Below are 12614 nucleotides of genomic sequence, written 5' to 3' on the forward strand. Positions count from 1 at the left end.
TATCCAGGGAGGTTTTGTCAGTCTTTTTTACTGGAGGGTATTGGGCTGTGTGAAGCAAAGGGCCATGGGCAGAGCTGGTTGGAAAATTGTGTATGTGTGTGGTTGGGGGGTGGGGGGGACGACTACATGGAAACATTTCACTTTGGGGAAGAGGAAGACATTTGAAAATGGTTTCATCAAACTGTTTATGTCAGAGAACATGTGGGGTTTTTTCCAACGTGAGTTGAAGTTTGTCTGCATCTTCCTGGGATTGTTTTTGTTGTGACGGACATTTGTAATCAAATTAAATAAAACCACAGAAAAAACAGCCAACAGGAAAACCCTTCAGCTCAGATTATCCCTTGGTCTCAAAAACCCTTGGAGGATCCTTCTCTGCCATTGTCCCTGCTGGGGACTGGAGCATGAGAAAGCAGCCTTGGGCTGGGAAAAGGCAAACTAAGAACCCACCGAGCCTTGTTGCCACCACGAGAGGTGAACTGTGTCCATGTAGACATCCAGCCACATCCTTTTTATTCCATCAAGTGCACGCTGCACTTCTGGATTTAGTTTGGGACTCATGAAGGAGCCAATACCCATTTTTGGTGTATTTTGTTTGGGATTTGAATCCTTGCAATCTAATTTTTTTTTTTTTTTTTTTTTTTTTTTTTTTTTTTTTAAGATTAAAGAGCATCACACCAGAGAAGTTTAGACAGCCAGCTAAAGAGTACTGGGACACACAGAGAGAAGCATCAAAACCACAGAGCCGGGCTGGGATCTAACATCATCTCCCTGTGAAGCACAGGTATAGTTCACTTTCCCTGTTTTATCTTTGCTAAGCCTTAATCATGGAGTTGCTGCAATTCCTTCCATGAGGTTAAGTCAAAGGAAATCCCCAGGTCAGGTCATCCATCCTCTGCGCTCAGTTCTGATCCTGTGCCTGCACTTTGCTAAATCCAGAAAGATGTGAATTGGGCTCAGCAGCGGGATTTGAGCTGGAGGCTTGGGTGAGAGCACTGGCAAGCCAGTGAGGGTGGAAAGATGTCCAGATTTGTGTTGCTTCAGAAAGGGTTTCCACACCTCACCTTTCTGCCTTGAAGAACTGTGTTTATAAAAGTCAGAGCCCTGCCTTTGACTTCAGCTCGGAACTCAGGTCCGTGTTGTGGCGAGAGTGTCAAATCTCCGTCACTGGCAGTCTGAGACCATTTGGAAAAACATGCCAGGGATGACACAGGCAGAGCTGTCCCTACTCCGGGGTATGTGATGAGCAAGTTGAGCTCTTGCATTCCTCCTGTCCGGCTCCATCCCTTTGCTACTTCCTCTGCTCGGCGGAGCTGCACCCCTGACAGTGCTGCTCTACGCGGCGAGGCAATGCAAGGTACTCGCCTTCCTCGCTATAAACCTCGGGCCCGTGAGGACGAAAGCCCACCTGATGCAGCATGCTCTCCCTTTGCAGAGGGCAGCTCTCCAGCCAGACTCACTGTGGGCTGACGTCCAGCCACGGAGATACGTCGCTGAAGCAGTGGGACAGGGTAAGGGAACTTGACCAAGACCCCACAGGGGCTAGCAGCCTTGCTTGGAGTAGATCCCAAATCCCTAGGCTAGTTTGCCACCCGCAGGGCCATGCTACCTCCCTTGGGCAAGGGGAAGTTTCCTGGGACAATCCTTTCTTCTCATCGGCCCTTTTTTTTTTTTTTTTTTTTTTTTTAATTAAATTAAATTAAATTTCTGTAGCATCTTTTTTTTATTATTATTATGTACCTTAGGCATTGCTCTGAGTCCATCAGGGTGAGTTGTATAACACACTGAATAGACAGGTTGACTATCTGCCCACTACTCCTCCCTTCCCTCCCCCTCCTCTCCTCCGGCCACCCTAGAGCTATGCTGCACTAAATGTGCTTCAGTTTCATCAATCCCCAAGCTGCACATCAAAGGCTGCATTTGCTTAGCTGCGCGCTTCCCTGGCAGGCTTCAGGGATTAATCACACCTGAGCCTGCGTGAAAAGCGTGACCGTGTCACACTTGTTTGTCTCGGACGGGTGCTCTTCTGGTTATCTTACAGCAAAACTAACTTGGCTGTTGGCCTTTATGGCTGTGCCATTTCCATTTTTATTTCTTTGGGTTACCAGCCACAACCGAGGTTGGCTGTAGGTGCCATACAAGCGTAGCGGAAGACGCCGTTACAAATAGTTAATGAACATCCTTGATTTATTCAAGTTGCTGTAGCAGCCAGGAGCCCTGGGTACAAACTAGTGTCCTGCCAGGTGCAGTGCAAGCAATAAGAAGTGATTTCTGCCCCTAAAGCTCTGTAGCCTGGTAGAAAATGAGGAAAAATTAGTGGATACCTCCTAGGGAGCCTACAGAAACCGTGAGACAGTAACGCTGGTTGCATGATTGGTGTCTGTCTCCATCCACCCCCAGAATAGGAGCTGTTGGCTTCAGAGGCTTGCTGGCCACCATGAGAAGGTTTAAAGCAGAATTTGGACAAGAGCAAAGCCTCCGCAGAGCGGGCTGGCACCCGGAGATGACGCTTGGGAGTTGCTTGTGTGCTGGCAACAGCCCTGTGCTGCCAGAGATTTGCCTGGGCTGTGTTTGTACCCTCAGAGAATGAGAATCAGGAGCCAAAACTGCAGCTGGATGGGAGCAAGGATCCTTTCATTAACTTCAGCTGCTGCTTGGGTATGGGCTGGTGCTGAGCTGACCTCTGGGAGGGAACCAGGGAGTCTGCTCTGGTTTGCTTGGATTGCACTGCCTGCCCTCATATACTGAGTGGCCTTTTCTGTAGCTGCCTGTGATAGCAGCGATGCTACAGGGTGGAGAAAGCTGGACGTCACCCAGAGCGTACAATTCGGTCAGGGTTTTCCTGGAGATTGACCCTGCGTGTGCAGAAATGCTCACAGAGATTAGCATTAGCATCCTGGTTTGGGTGGGATTATAGCCTGGATTTTTTTTTTTTTTTTAATCTTGGGCATCATCTCTGGCAAAAGCATTAGCTCACAGTTGCAGACAGAAGCCCTAAGAGAGAGCAGGGCTCTATTGAGTAACAGGCACTGCCCCAAGGAGCTTGCAAAAAAGCTGGGAGGGGAAGTAAACACAACAGAGCAGGGCTGGGATTGCAGCACACTCCCCGTGGCCCCGTCCGGCAGCCTACACATGGGGCCCCAGTGCCCTCCTGGCTGTTTAACGCCCAGCACTGACCTGTACTGCTTCTGCACTGGGGGACAGAAAACACTGGGGCCCCGGATTGCGAGGGAGGTAGCCTGCAGTAGGAAAAGGAGACGCCGTGGACGTGAAGCTGAGCAGATGTGATGATCTCCGCTGGCTCAAGGCAGTCAGAGGATGGAGAAGCCCTTGGCAGCTGGAGGACATGACTGTAGCAGTTAGTAGGGACGGGGCAGAGTTGGTCATTTCCAACGTGCCTTCCATGGCGGGGAGCTGGAGCAGTCGGCTTGCAAAGCCTGAGAATTGTGTGGCACACATTCCTTGAGCCCCATGCAGCCGTGCTGGGGGAGAGGAGACACCTGGATCTCTTATGGGGATGTGGCTTTGGACCAGCACAGTCTGAGCTGCCTGCAGTATTCCCAGGAGGATGCCTGGGTACCGCCAGGCAAGGCCAGGAGAGTTCCTGCAGGATGCAGGCAGGGGAGGATTATGGCAAATGAAGTGATACCTACGGCCGCTGGAAGGCTGTGCGGGATGAGCTTGTTCCCTAGCTAATTTCCAGCTCCCAATTTAAATCCTCTGCACTTCCTCTCTCCCTTGACAAGATAAAGATCCTGGGTGCGCAAGGGTGAACACCCTGCCATTGCGTCCTCTTCCACAATCAAACCAGGCATGGAGTGATGCGTCTCCCGGTGTGTGCCATGGGGAACAGGGAGGTGACAGGGGGAAAGGGGAGGTGGCTGCCTTCCTGTGGGTGTGTTTTCCAGAGCAGGAGAGAAACCAAGATGGATCAGACACCAGCCAAACAAGGTGACTACGTTATGAGGAATGCAGGCACTGGCTCTGTGCATGTGTGAGATGCAGAGAGGAGATAGAGGGGCAGCTGCAAAATGCTTTTGCCAGCACGACCAGGACACTGGCTCCTGAAAGGTGAGAGGAAGGGTCAGCATCTCCATCCAGAATGAAATAACGTGAAAGCGGTTCAAAACTCATTGCCACAAGACACTGTTGCTACCAATGGCTTAGCAGGGCTAATAAAGCTTTTAGGGAGGTATTGAGATAGGAAGAACAACGAGAGTTTTAAAATAGTAAGTTGTAAAAAGATAAAGAGGTTGGGTACAGATAAAATCCTCATGCTTGAGCACATAAAGGGCAGTGCAGAAGATGAAGCGACAGACAGGAGCTTATTCTGGGACAGGTAATCCCCAAACCACTTCCTTTAGGGTTCCCAGAGGAGGAACCAGAGGAATCCTGAGTCTCATCCTGGAGTAGTTCTACTCCTTTGTAAGGTGTTTCTGTGGTAATATTGGATTTACTTTCCTGGATAGGGCAAGGATCCGTCTATCTGCTTCTCTAGGATGAAACGGGTCTTGGTACTGACATGGCAAAGCACGGTTCCATCTGGGGTTGGAAAAAAAGATATTTGTGCAGAACTTGTAGGGAGTTTGTTGTCAGGATGCTTGCCCGTGTCAGCTGGGGGTGAGGCTGGCTGACAAACCTGCAAGTCCTGTGAGGGAATAGGCCAGCAAATGTAGAGTGAACACATGAGATTCCTTTTCTCTGGAAACCAGGCCAAAAAAAATGGCATGCCAGCAGTATGAGGCTGGCTGGAGATGACCCTGCTCCTCCCAAACAGGGGCTTTGGAGCTGGGACATTCCTCTCTGGGCATCAAACAAGCCCTGCTTTTCCCCTCTTATGGTTCTGGGAGGCAGGTGGCATGGAGAGATGAGCAGAGCAGTGGGTGCTGCCAGCGCGGGAGAGGTGATGGGGAGCAGGATGCTGCGGAGAGCAGGGCCTCCCCCAAGACGTGCCGGGTGGTGGCTTAGGCAGGACCCTGCACTTCTGCTCCTGCCGGTAAAACAGGGAGAAGGATCCTCTACCCTGCCTCTGGCCTCCAAGTAGAGCTGAGGAGGCTGGGAAAGCTTTCCTGCGTTTATCAAAAGTGAGCAGTTTGTTGTGTCCTGTGAGTATTTACACCTCTGTGCATACCCCCGTGCTGAATTACTGGTGGGGGACCTGCTGGGGCCATTCTGAATTTGGTTTAGTTGCAGCCCAGTGTGGAGACGAGCCGCACATGTACTCGGCCCCATCCGCCTTTGATCTTAAGCTCTGTCAAGAGAGATGCTTTGGCAGGAATCTTGCCCATCAAGTACCATCCATAGGCGGCTGCATTGTCACAGCCGTGACCAAGCCCTGACAGCTCCAGGAGCTGAGGTGTTGCCAGGTTTAAGCCAAGCCTCCACCTTCTGCCCTTGGGCTGGAGACAGGCTCCTTTCCGTGCTGTGCGAAAGCTCAGGGCTCCCTGCTCCTCTGCCTGGCAAATTCAGGGACCTTAGCCGCTTTCAAGTGTTGTCAGCGGTTGAAGGAGCTGCCACGGATCCCCTCTGAGCCCTGGGTTTGGCTGTGCAGACGCTGACCCGCTGCCAAATTGCGGCTGGGAGGTAGAAGCTGCGGCATGGTCCAAGCCCCTGAGGAAGAGGATGGGATGCTGCTGCCCGAGCGGAGAGGCCGAAGCTTGCCCATCACATCCTCAGATGATCCAAGCCCTTGTGTCCCCGGGCGTGGGTACCACTGGGCTGTCACCGGGTACCACTCGGGTACCAGCACACCTGTGCTGCATCACACCCACCCCACCCCTCCATCCTCTTCCCAAATAATCCCAAAAGTGGTTTCCTTCCCTCGGCTCGAGGTGGGGAAACCACTAGATGGCAACGTTACCTGCAGTCTGGCCGCCTTTCCCGGGGATGGAGCGGGGCCGGGGGCCGGGGATGCTCCCGGGGACCCAGGGATGCTCCCGGGGACCGGGACAGCGCTGTCCCCGCACCCGGCACTGCTCGGGGTCCACGGCGGGGAGGCTGGCCCGGCGGTGGGCTGGTGGGTCAGCTCTTAGCTCTGACTTTAGCGGCATGCGTAAAGGAAAGGAGTTACCTTAAAATCACTTTAATTCCAGGTCATTGGTTTGGCCTCTTAACAGCAAACTGGCTGCAGCAGTCGTGAGATGTCACGTCACCGGGGCAGAGAGGTGACAGCACCAGGGCACGCGTACTCATATGCACATACGTGTTCACATATACATGCGTCGCCATCCCTGGAGACTCTGTTTACCTGCAGAATTTCTCAGGCAAGCCCCAAACTGTCTCTTGCAAATGTGGCTGAGTTTGACCTTGAAGAACGGTTTGGTCCTTTCAGCGTGTCCAGCCCTTGGTGGCCAGCAGAGACCCCTCAGCACTCACTACGGTTTCTGTGAGTTGGTGTCATCGCTGTGGTGGGGAGCACTGATTTTGCCGGTGGTGAGGGCTTTTAGGCATGACCAAATCAAGCTGGCTTTGAACCAGCCAGCGCAGGAATGCACAGCAGCATGTAACCTGCCGGGAAACACCCCGTGCCTTTCCCTGCTCCCTTCAGTTATCATCGCTGCCCGCATTATATCAGTGCCGTAGTTGAGCCCTGTTATGTGAAGGGCTTTAGAACTGATCAGGTGAGTAAGGCAGGTGTGAAAAGCCATCTAGTGTTAACCTGGGCTTGTTCCCTTGGGAAGGCAGGAGAAAGGCTGCTGAGAGCCCAGCAGTGCTTCAGGCGTGGTGCCTGTCTCTGCTGGGCCACGTCCGACTGGCCGGCGAGTTCCTGCAAGCAGAGAAGTTACTGACCTTGAGCCTGCACCTTTGCATGCCTCAGTTTCCCCACGTGATGATCCTTCCCTGCTTCCCCTAAAGCAAAGAAGAGGAAGAGGATGGAGGAGCTTGGTGGCATACTTCTCCAAGGCAACCAGCTGGCCTGAATGGGAATACTAATTAACTATCCATCACACTGGGGCCAGAGTGCACCAGGAAATGAAATTACAGCATGGTATGGAAGAGCAGCCCTGAACAGCAAAGGGATGTGCAGTTCACCCAGGAAAAGATTTATGGCAGTCCTGAGTCAGAGCTTATAATACTACAACAGGTAATATAAAAAACACCGGAGGACAGTGCGTGCGAGGGAGCAAGAGGCATCACTGTGTCTTTCCCCGTGAGGCTGCGGAGCCTGGAGAGGATGGACCGTGGTGGACTGGGCTGGGGAGGGAGGCAGGAGCACTGCCTTGCTGATAGCTTTGCCCTCACTCCTGAAGTCCTCCAGTCTCTGGTGCGATGCATCCAGGTGTTCAGTATTATTTTTCTTCCTTTTTTTTAGGGCTTTTGTCCCTCCTTAGTCTCCACCCGCTGCCCTTTGAGCTCTGAAAACTGCAAGTTTGGAAACCAACCTTTGTCACAAAATCTCCCGCATTCTTCCAGCCACAAACCTCCACCCTGTGGGCCCCGTAGTCGAAGCGTCCAAGAGGAGCCCTGGGGGTGGGACACCGTGCGCTGAGCCCGTCCCAGGAGAGATGCCACCACCACAGTGCAAGAAAGGTGAGATTTGGGCCAAGGGGAAGGAACAGAGGCCAAGACCTCTCAAGTCCCAAATGCCTCCTCATGGCTCCTTTGCAGCGGAGAGCAGTGGTGCTCGTCCGTGAAGTCCTGCCCGCTCTGTCCTCTCCACCACCCTGGCAGGGTTGCAGGTCTTTCCAGCCTCCGCACTTCCCTGTGTGACTAAGAGAGCTGGCCGGCTCCCAGGGGTGTCAGTCCAGGACCCCAAACAACCCCGGGGAGCCAAGATGAAGAGGAAAGCCCTGAGTCTCCTTCCTCATCACCCTCCTCCTCCTCGCTGCCTGCCAGCTGCCTTCCTGGGCCGAGGGGTGGTCCTGGGTGGCCCCATCTCCCGTTGGCGCAGACGGGAACGGCCGCTCCCTATTACTCATGGGGATGATGCGGGGGGATGCAGGGGCGGAAAGTCGGAGTAAATGGAAAGCGGGCACTTGCCTCTGACCTCGTCTTCCCATCGCCGCAGCTGGAGCTGAGCTCAGCCAGACGCCCCGGCACGAGGCCACGGGTGGCAGGCGGCTGGCAAGGGGACACGGCTCTCCGCCGCGAGCTCGGCCGTGCATCTCCGTCCTGAGGCAGGACGGGCTGCGGGGGACGTGGAGGTGAGAGCGAGCGTGCAGCTGCCGGGCCCCCGCGTGCACAGACGTGCACGCGTGCCAGAGAAACGCGCCGGTCCGTGCACGCACGTGCGCAAGCGCCTTCGACGTCGGCCCATGCGGAGCTGTGCTCAGACACCCACAGTCAGCAATCCCTGGGTGACTGGCACCCATTGGGGGATGCTCTGCCCCCCAAAAGAGGTGCACGTGGCTCCAGCAGCTCAGCTGCCTCCCTGGGGGGAAGATGGTTGCGAAGGGGAGGGAGATGGGGCACGGGAGCTGAAAACCAGGAGTCTCAATACAAGCTACAACCTGAGACAGACCTTGTTTTCCTGCTGTTTGCACTGGAAAATCGCTAAGGCTGTGTCTTATAGACATCTTCAGAGGTGTCTATAAGACATGTCTTCACCCCATGTCCTGGGATGCCCCCTCAGCACCCCCACTCACCCCTCTGCCGTGGAGGGGCTAGTGCTTTCCAGACTCGTAACACAAATAAACCCAAAAGTTAAGGTGAAGGAAAACGTGCCCTGGCCAATGCTGGAGGTTGTCTGAAAACCTTCCTTGCACGCCTGGGTCCTCCTGTGCTCTGAGCCCTTCTCCAGCTCGGGTGGTATACAGCTGCCTTGAAAGCAAACCCACCCACAGCCCATAATAATGATCACCCACCCCAAGCTTTCCAAAATCGGGATGATTATCCCTATTTCCTAACAGCAAGGTTTTCTGTCATGATGGCTGGACCGTACAAGTGAATTTGCAGGTTGCGTTGCCACAATTTCAAATGATTTCACAATCTAGCTTCTGTGGGCTGGAGAAAGACTCACTTCCCACCTCAAAGGCTTTTCGCAGCACTCAAATTTACGAACGTTAGTATTCAAAACTTCTCCTTTGCCAAAAGCCAGATTTTCCTACCTAAGCTGAGTTTCCATGAGGATGTCCATAGATGGAGCAGGAAGGACCAGAGACTGGAGAGCTCAGGAAGGCTGGCAGCTTCTTTGCAGAAGGCAGTGACATATTTTTACAGAAAATACATCTTTCAAGAAAAATCTTTTGACATGAAGGACTTGGGCTGACTGTGACTCTGAGAGGGTGCGAGACGTGGACCCTCACTGCTTTCCAGGTCTCAAAGCGGGGGCAAATCCAGCTGGTGGGAGGGGAGCTGGGGAGCCATGGGGGTCCCCTGTTCCGCGTGAATGCCCAGGCGGCTAGTTGTTATGAGATGGATGTACACCTCTGCAATATTTTGATGAGAAATCCTGCCCAGGTCAAAGTGAGCAGATACGTTCCTAGCAAAAATCGTTATTTCCAATGAATCGACATTTTCCTGTTAAAAAAAAACCAAACCAAAATACTTCCAAACCCTCCTTCCATCACTTTTACTGCTCAGTGCTCAGCTCACGGCGAGGTGGCAGCTGGACTCAAACCCATGGGCACTTTTTGGGCTACAAACTGGATGAAATGGGATCCCTGGAAAGCCCGACTGCGACCAGGTGGAATTTCCCAAACCGACAGCGAGACAAAAGCTCGGCCGACCTCCGCGCCAGCAAATCTCTATCGGGGGACGTTCAAAGGGACCGGTGCCCGTGGTGCCGCCCACCCTCCCGGGACCAGATGGAGGTGAGATTCAACTGGTGGTTAATGCCGGCGATGCCTTCCCGGCTTTGTGCCGAGTGGGATTGGGTTACGGGGCTGGGGCTGGGAAAGCTCCTCCGCAGGTCGCAGGTGGATTAAGGAATTCCAGTCCCCATTCAGTGCCCAGTGAACCACAACTAATATGGGAGCTGTAAAGAGCAGGGGTAGGCGAGATGGGAGGTGTTGAATGGGAAAGGCACCTGCAGGGGAGGGCGATGTGAGCTGGGTTGCTGGAATCCGGCAGGCAGTGAGGAAATGGTGTGATTTACGATCAAACCTGGCCACAACCTGCTTTTTTTTGCCTTTGAATAGGGGCAACCAGGGAGAGCCCTGGGTGAAGGTGGCAGGGTGGCAGGGGAGGTTCATGTGTCACCTCCGTAATGAGGATACTTCCAGGGAGAGGAAAAATAATCACCTAGTACAGGTGGATTGCTGAGCTGGGTCAGAGCCAGGCTACGTCCCGGCCATGGCCGGAGGTGGGCACAGAGCCTGCGAGGGGCTGAACGAAGGGACCCTGAACAGCACGGTGCCGGGGAACGTGGTAGGACGTGGGCAGGTCTCTGAGGATGACACGGACTTCCCAGTGAGGGTGAGGACCTGATACGCCGAAAGGGCTGAGAGATGGAGAGGGAGTAGCCAGGGTGTAGCAGATGGTGAAACCCTGAGTCCGTGATAGTGCTAATGTAGATCAGGCGATAGCAACTCCCTCTTTTTGCCTATTAAAACGCCCGTCTCCTCCAACAGCTCTGCCGAGCCGTGTGGTTCCAGCCAGGCATCGCCCCGCCGAGCCCAGGATGCAGGCTGGACCCTCCGCTTGTCCGAGGTTGGTGGCCCCTTGCTCCAGCCCAGTCTGAGGGGGTTTGGACTCAGGGAGCACCCTGCACCTGAGCTGGGCACCCAGCCCCCAGTTCGAGCTGTCTGGGGAGATGTGGCTGCGAGGGGAGCCAGTAATGGGACGGATGCCTGCTCCCAGCATCTCTGAAGTCAGAACAAGGCTGCAGGGGATGGGGACAGGATGGGACGGTCCTCCCACACGGCAGCCTGGCCTTGGGAGGGATGTCCCAGTGCCACAGAGACCCTGACAATGCCACATCCCCCGGGGCAGGTCCCCCGGGTCCTCCTGGCCATGCCTGGGGAGACTTTTGCACCCAAAAGCCGTCGGGGAAGCAGCGATCTCGTACACCCTGCTCCCTAGGAGACTCCTAGGCGCCTCTTAATAGGACTTTAATTATACATCTACCGTCACCATTTTTTTCTCCCTCCCTCTCTCTCCCTCTTGGGTTCAGCTTCCCCAGAGATGTAAATACCCGGCGCGTGCTGCCGGGATTGTCGGCTCCACTAATGACCACCTGCGAGTGCGCTGGGGACGGAGGACGGTGGCATGGGGACACGTTAGGTGACACCACCCCGACTGGCTCAGCGGTGGCTCCCCAGCTTGCCAGGGGTGTCCCTGGGCCCCGGAATGGGTGGCTCTGCCTCCAGCTCTGCAGGAAAGGACGGTGGCTCTGGGAGTCAGGGAGATGACTGTCACGGGTCAGAAGAGGAGGGCTCAGGTCCTGCAAGGGGACCAGGATGCAGCGTTGTCCCTGTGCTCCCTCCGTGCAGCAGGACGATGCTACCAGGTGGCTGTTAGCCCTAGGCACTAGCCAGCCATCGGATGGAGGTGGCCACCAGACACCTCTGCCCTAGGGGGGGATCCGAGCTCCAAACGTCACACTGCCAGCTCTGCCAGCGTCCGCGCTCGTGGCATCCCTGCCAGAGCCATCCCGCCTGCCCGAGACGGTGTCTGATGCCCACAGCACTGTCAAGTTGCTTTTCAAAGCTGCCTGGCTTTCCCTTGAAGCCCTCTGCAGAGATGTGCGGGATTTGGCAGGGACCGAACCCTCCTTTGCAGAGGGGAGAATCTGGGCTGGGTCGAGCATCGCCTGGCACCCCTCTGCTCTGTGAGCAGGTACCGTGGGCTCAGCTTGCTTTACAGTGAAGCGGAGGGTTGGCTTTTGCCCCTTTTTGCTTCTGGGCAAGACCCTGACTCCTTTATTCAGGCAAAAACTCACACTGAGAATTTTGCTTAAGTCGAGCCTGGGAATTTGGCCCCAGAGGCTTAAATAATTCTTTCTACATGGTACATACAGAGAACAAAAAAAAAAAAAAAAACCCAAGCCAAAAAAACAAGCAAACCAGAAACAGCAATATAAGAGGAACAATTTCCTTTACCACTAATTTTCTCTCTGTTAATTAGCAAGAATGTGGGGTCACTGATTATAATGCTGTTAACGTCTCTCCAAACCCACACGTCCCAGCTGGGGACAGCAAGTGACCACGCAGTGCTGAGCCTCTCCGGGTCCCCTGGCAGCCTCGGCATCGCGGGGGGCAGAGAAAAATCTTGCCTGGGAAGCCTATGTGGGTACCCGGGGCCGGGCGCTGGTAACTGCCCTGCTGTTACCTCTTCTGCGGGTAAATCGAGGACTCTCAGATGACATTTTTTTTCGAGGCTTGACCCAAGTCTGCTCTCTCTGAAACTCACCGTTGGCTGCAAAGGAGGAGAAGGGAGCCAGGCCTGGGACTGCTAACAGGGCGGTTTTCGTCAGTGCTAAAATATAGAGCTGGAATACGGAGGATGTGGCGGGTCTGACCCAGGGAGCATCTCCCCTCTCCCCTAATGCTGTGCCTGGACCGAGGGACAAGCTGGGCATCTTCATCCCCTCGAGGACACCCACAGCCACCATCCTTGGCACCTTCCAGCAGCAAACCCACAGAAGCGAGTCACTGGGAGGGGTTGGAAAACACCCATTTCTCCAGAGATGTTGAAGCTTTTCCAATTTATTGCTCCTTTCCCTCTTAAAAATTCCT

The 12614-nt window shown here is 54.3% G+C and overlaps 1 long non-coding RNA gene across 1 annotated transcript; it reads left to right on the plus strand.

The window, feature by feature from the left end:
- The first annotated feature begins 722 nt into the window (after nucleotides 1-722).
- Nucleotides 723-9620, plus strand: LOC115344390. The gene is made up of 3 exons (XR_003924518.1): nucleotides 723-781; nucleotides 7310-7527; nucleotides 9527-9620. It is a non-coding gene; the product is annotated as an uncharacterized LOC115344390 (long non-coding RNA).
- The last annotated feature ends 2994 nt before the right edge of the window (nucleotides 9621-12614 follow it).

This window comes from Aquila chrysaetos, chromosome 8 (genome assembly GCF_900496995.4).
Source record: "Aquila chrysaetos chrysaetos chromosome 8, bAquChr1.4, whole genome shotgun sequence".
Classification (NCBI taxonomy): domain Eukaryota; kingdom Metazoa; phylum Chordata; class Aves; order Accipitriformes; family Accipitridae; genus Aquila; species Aquila chrysaetos.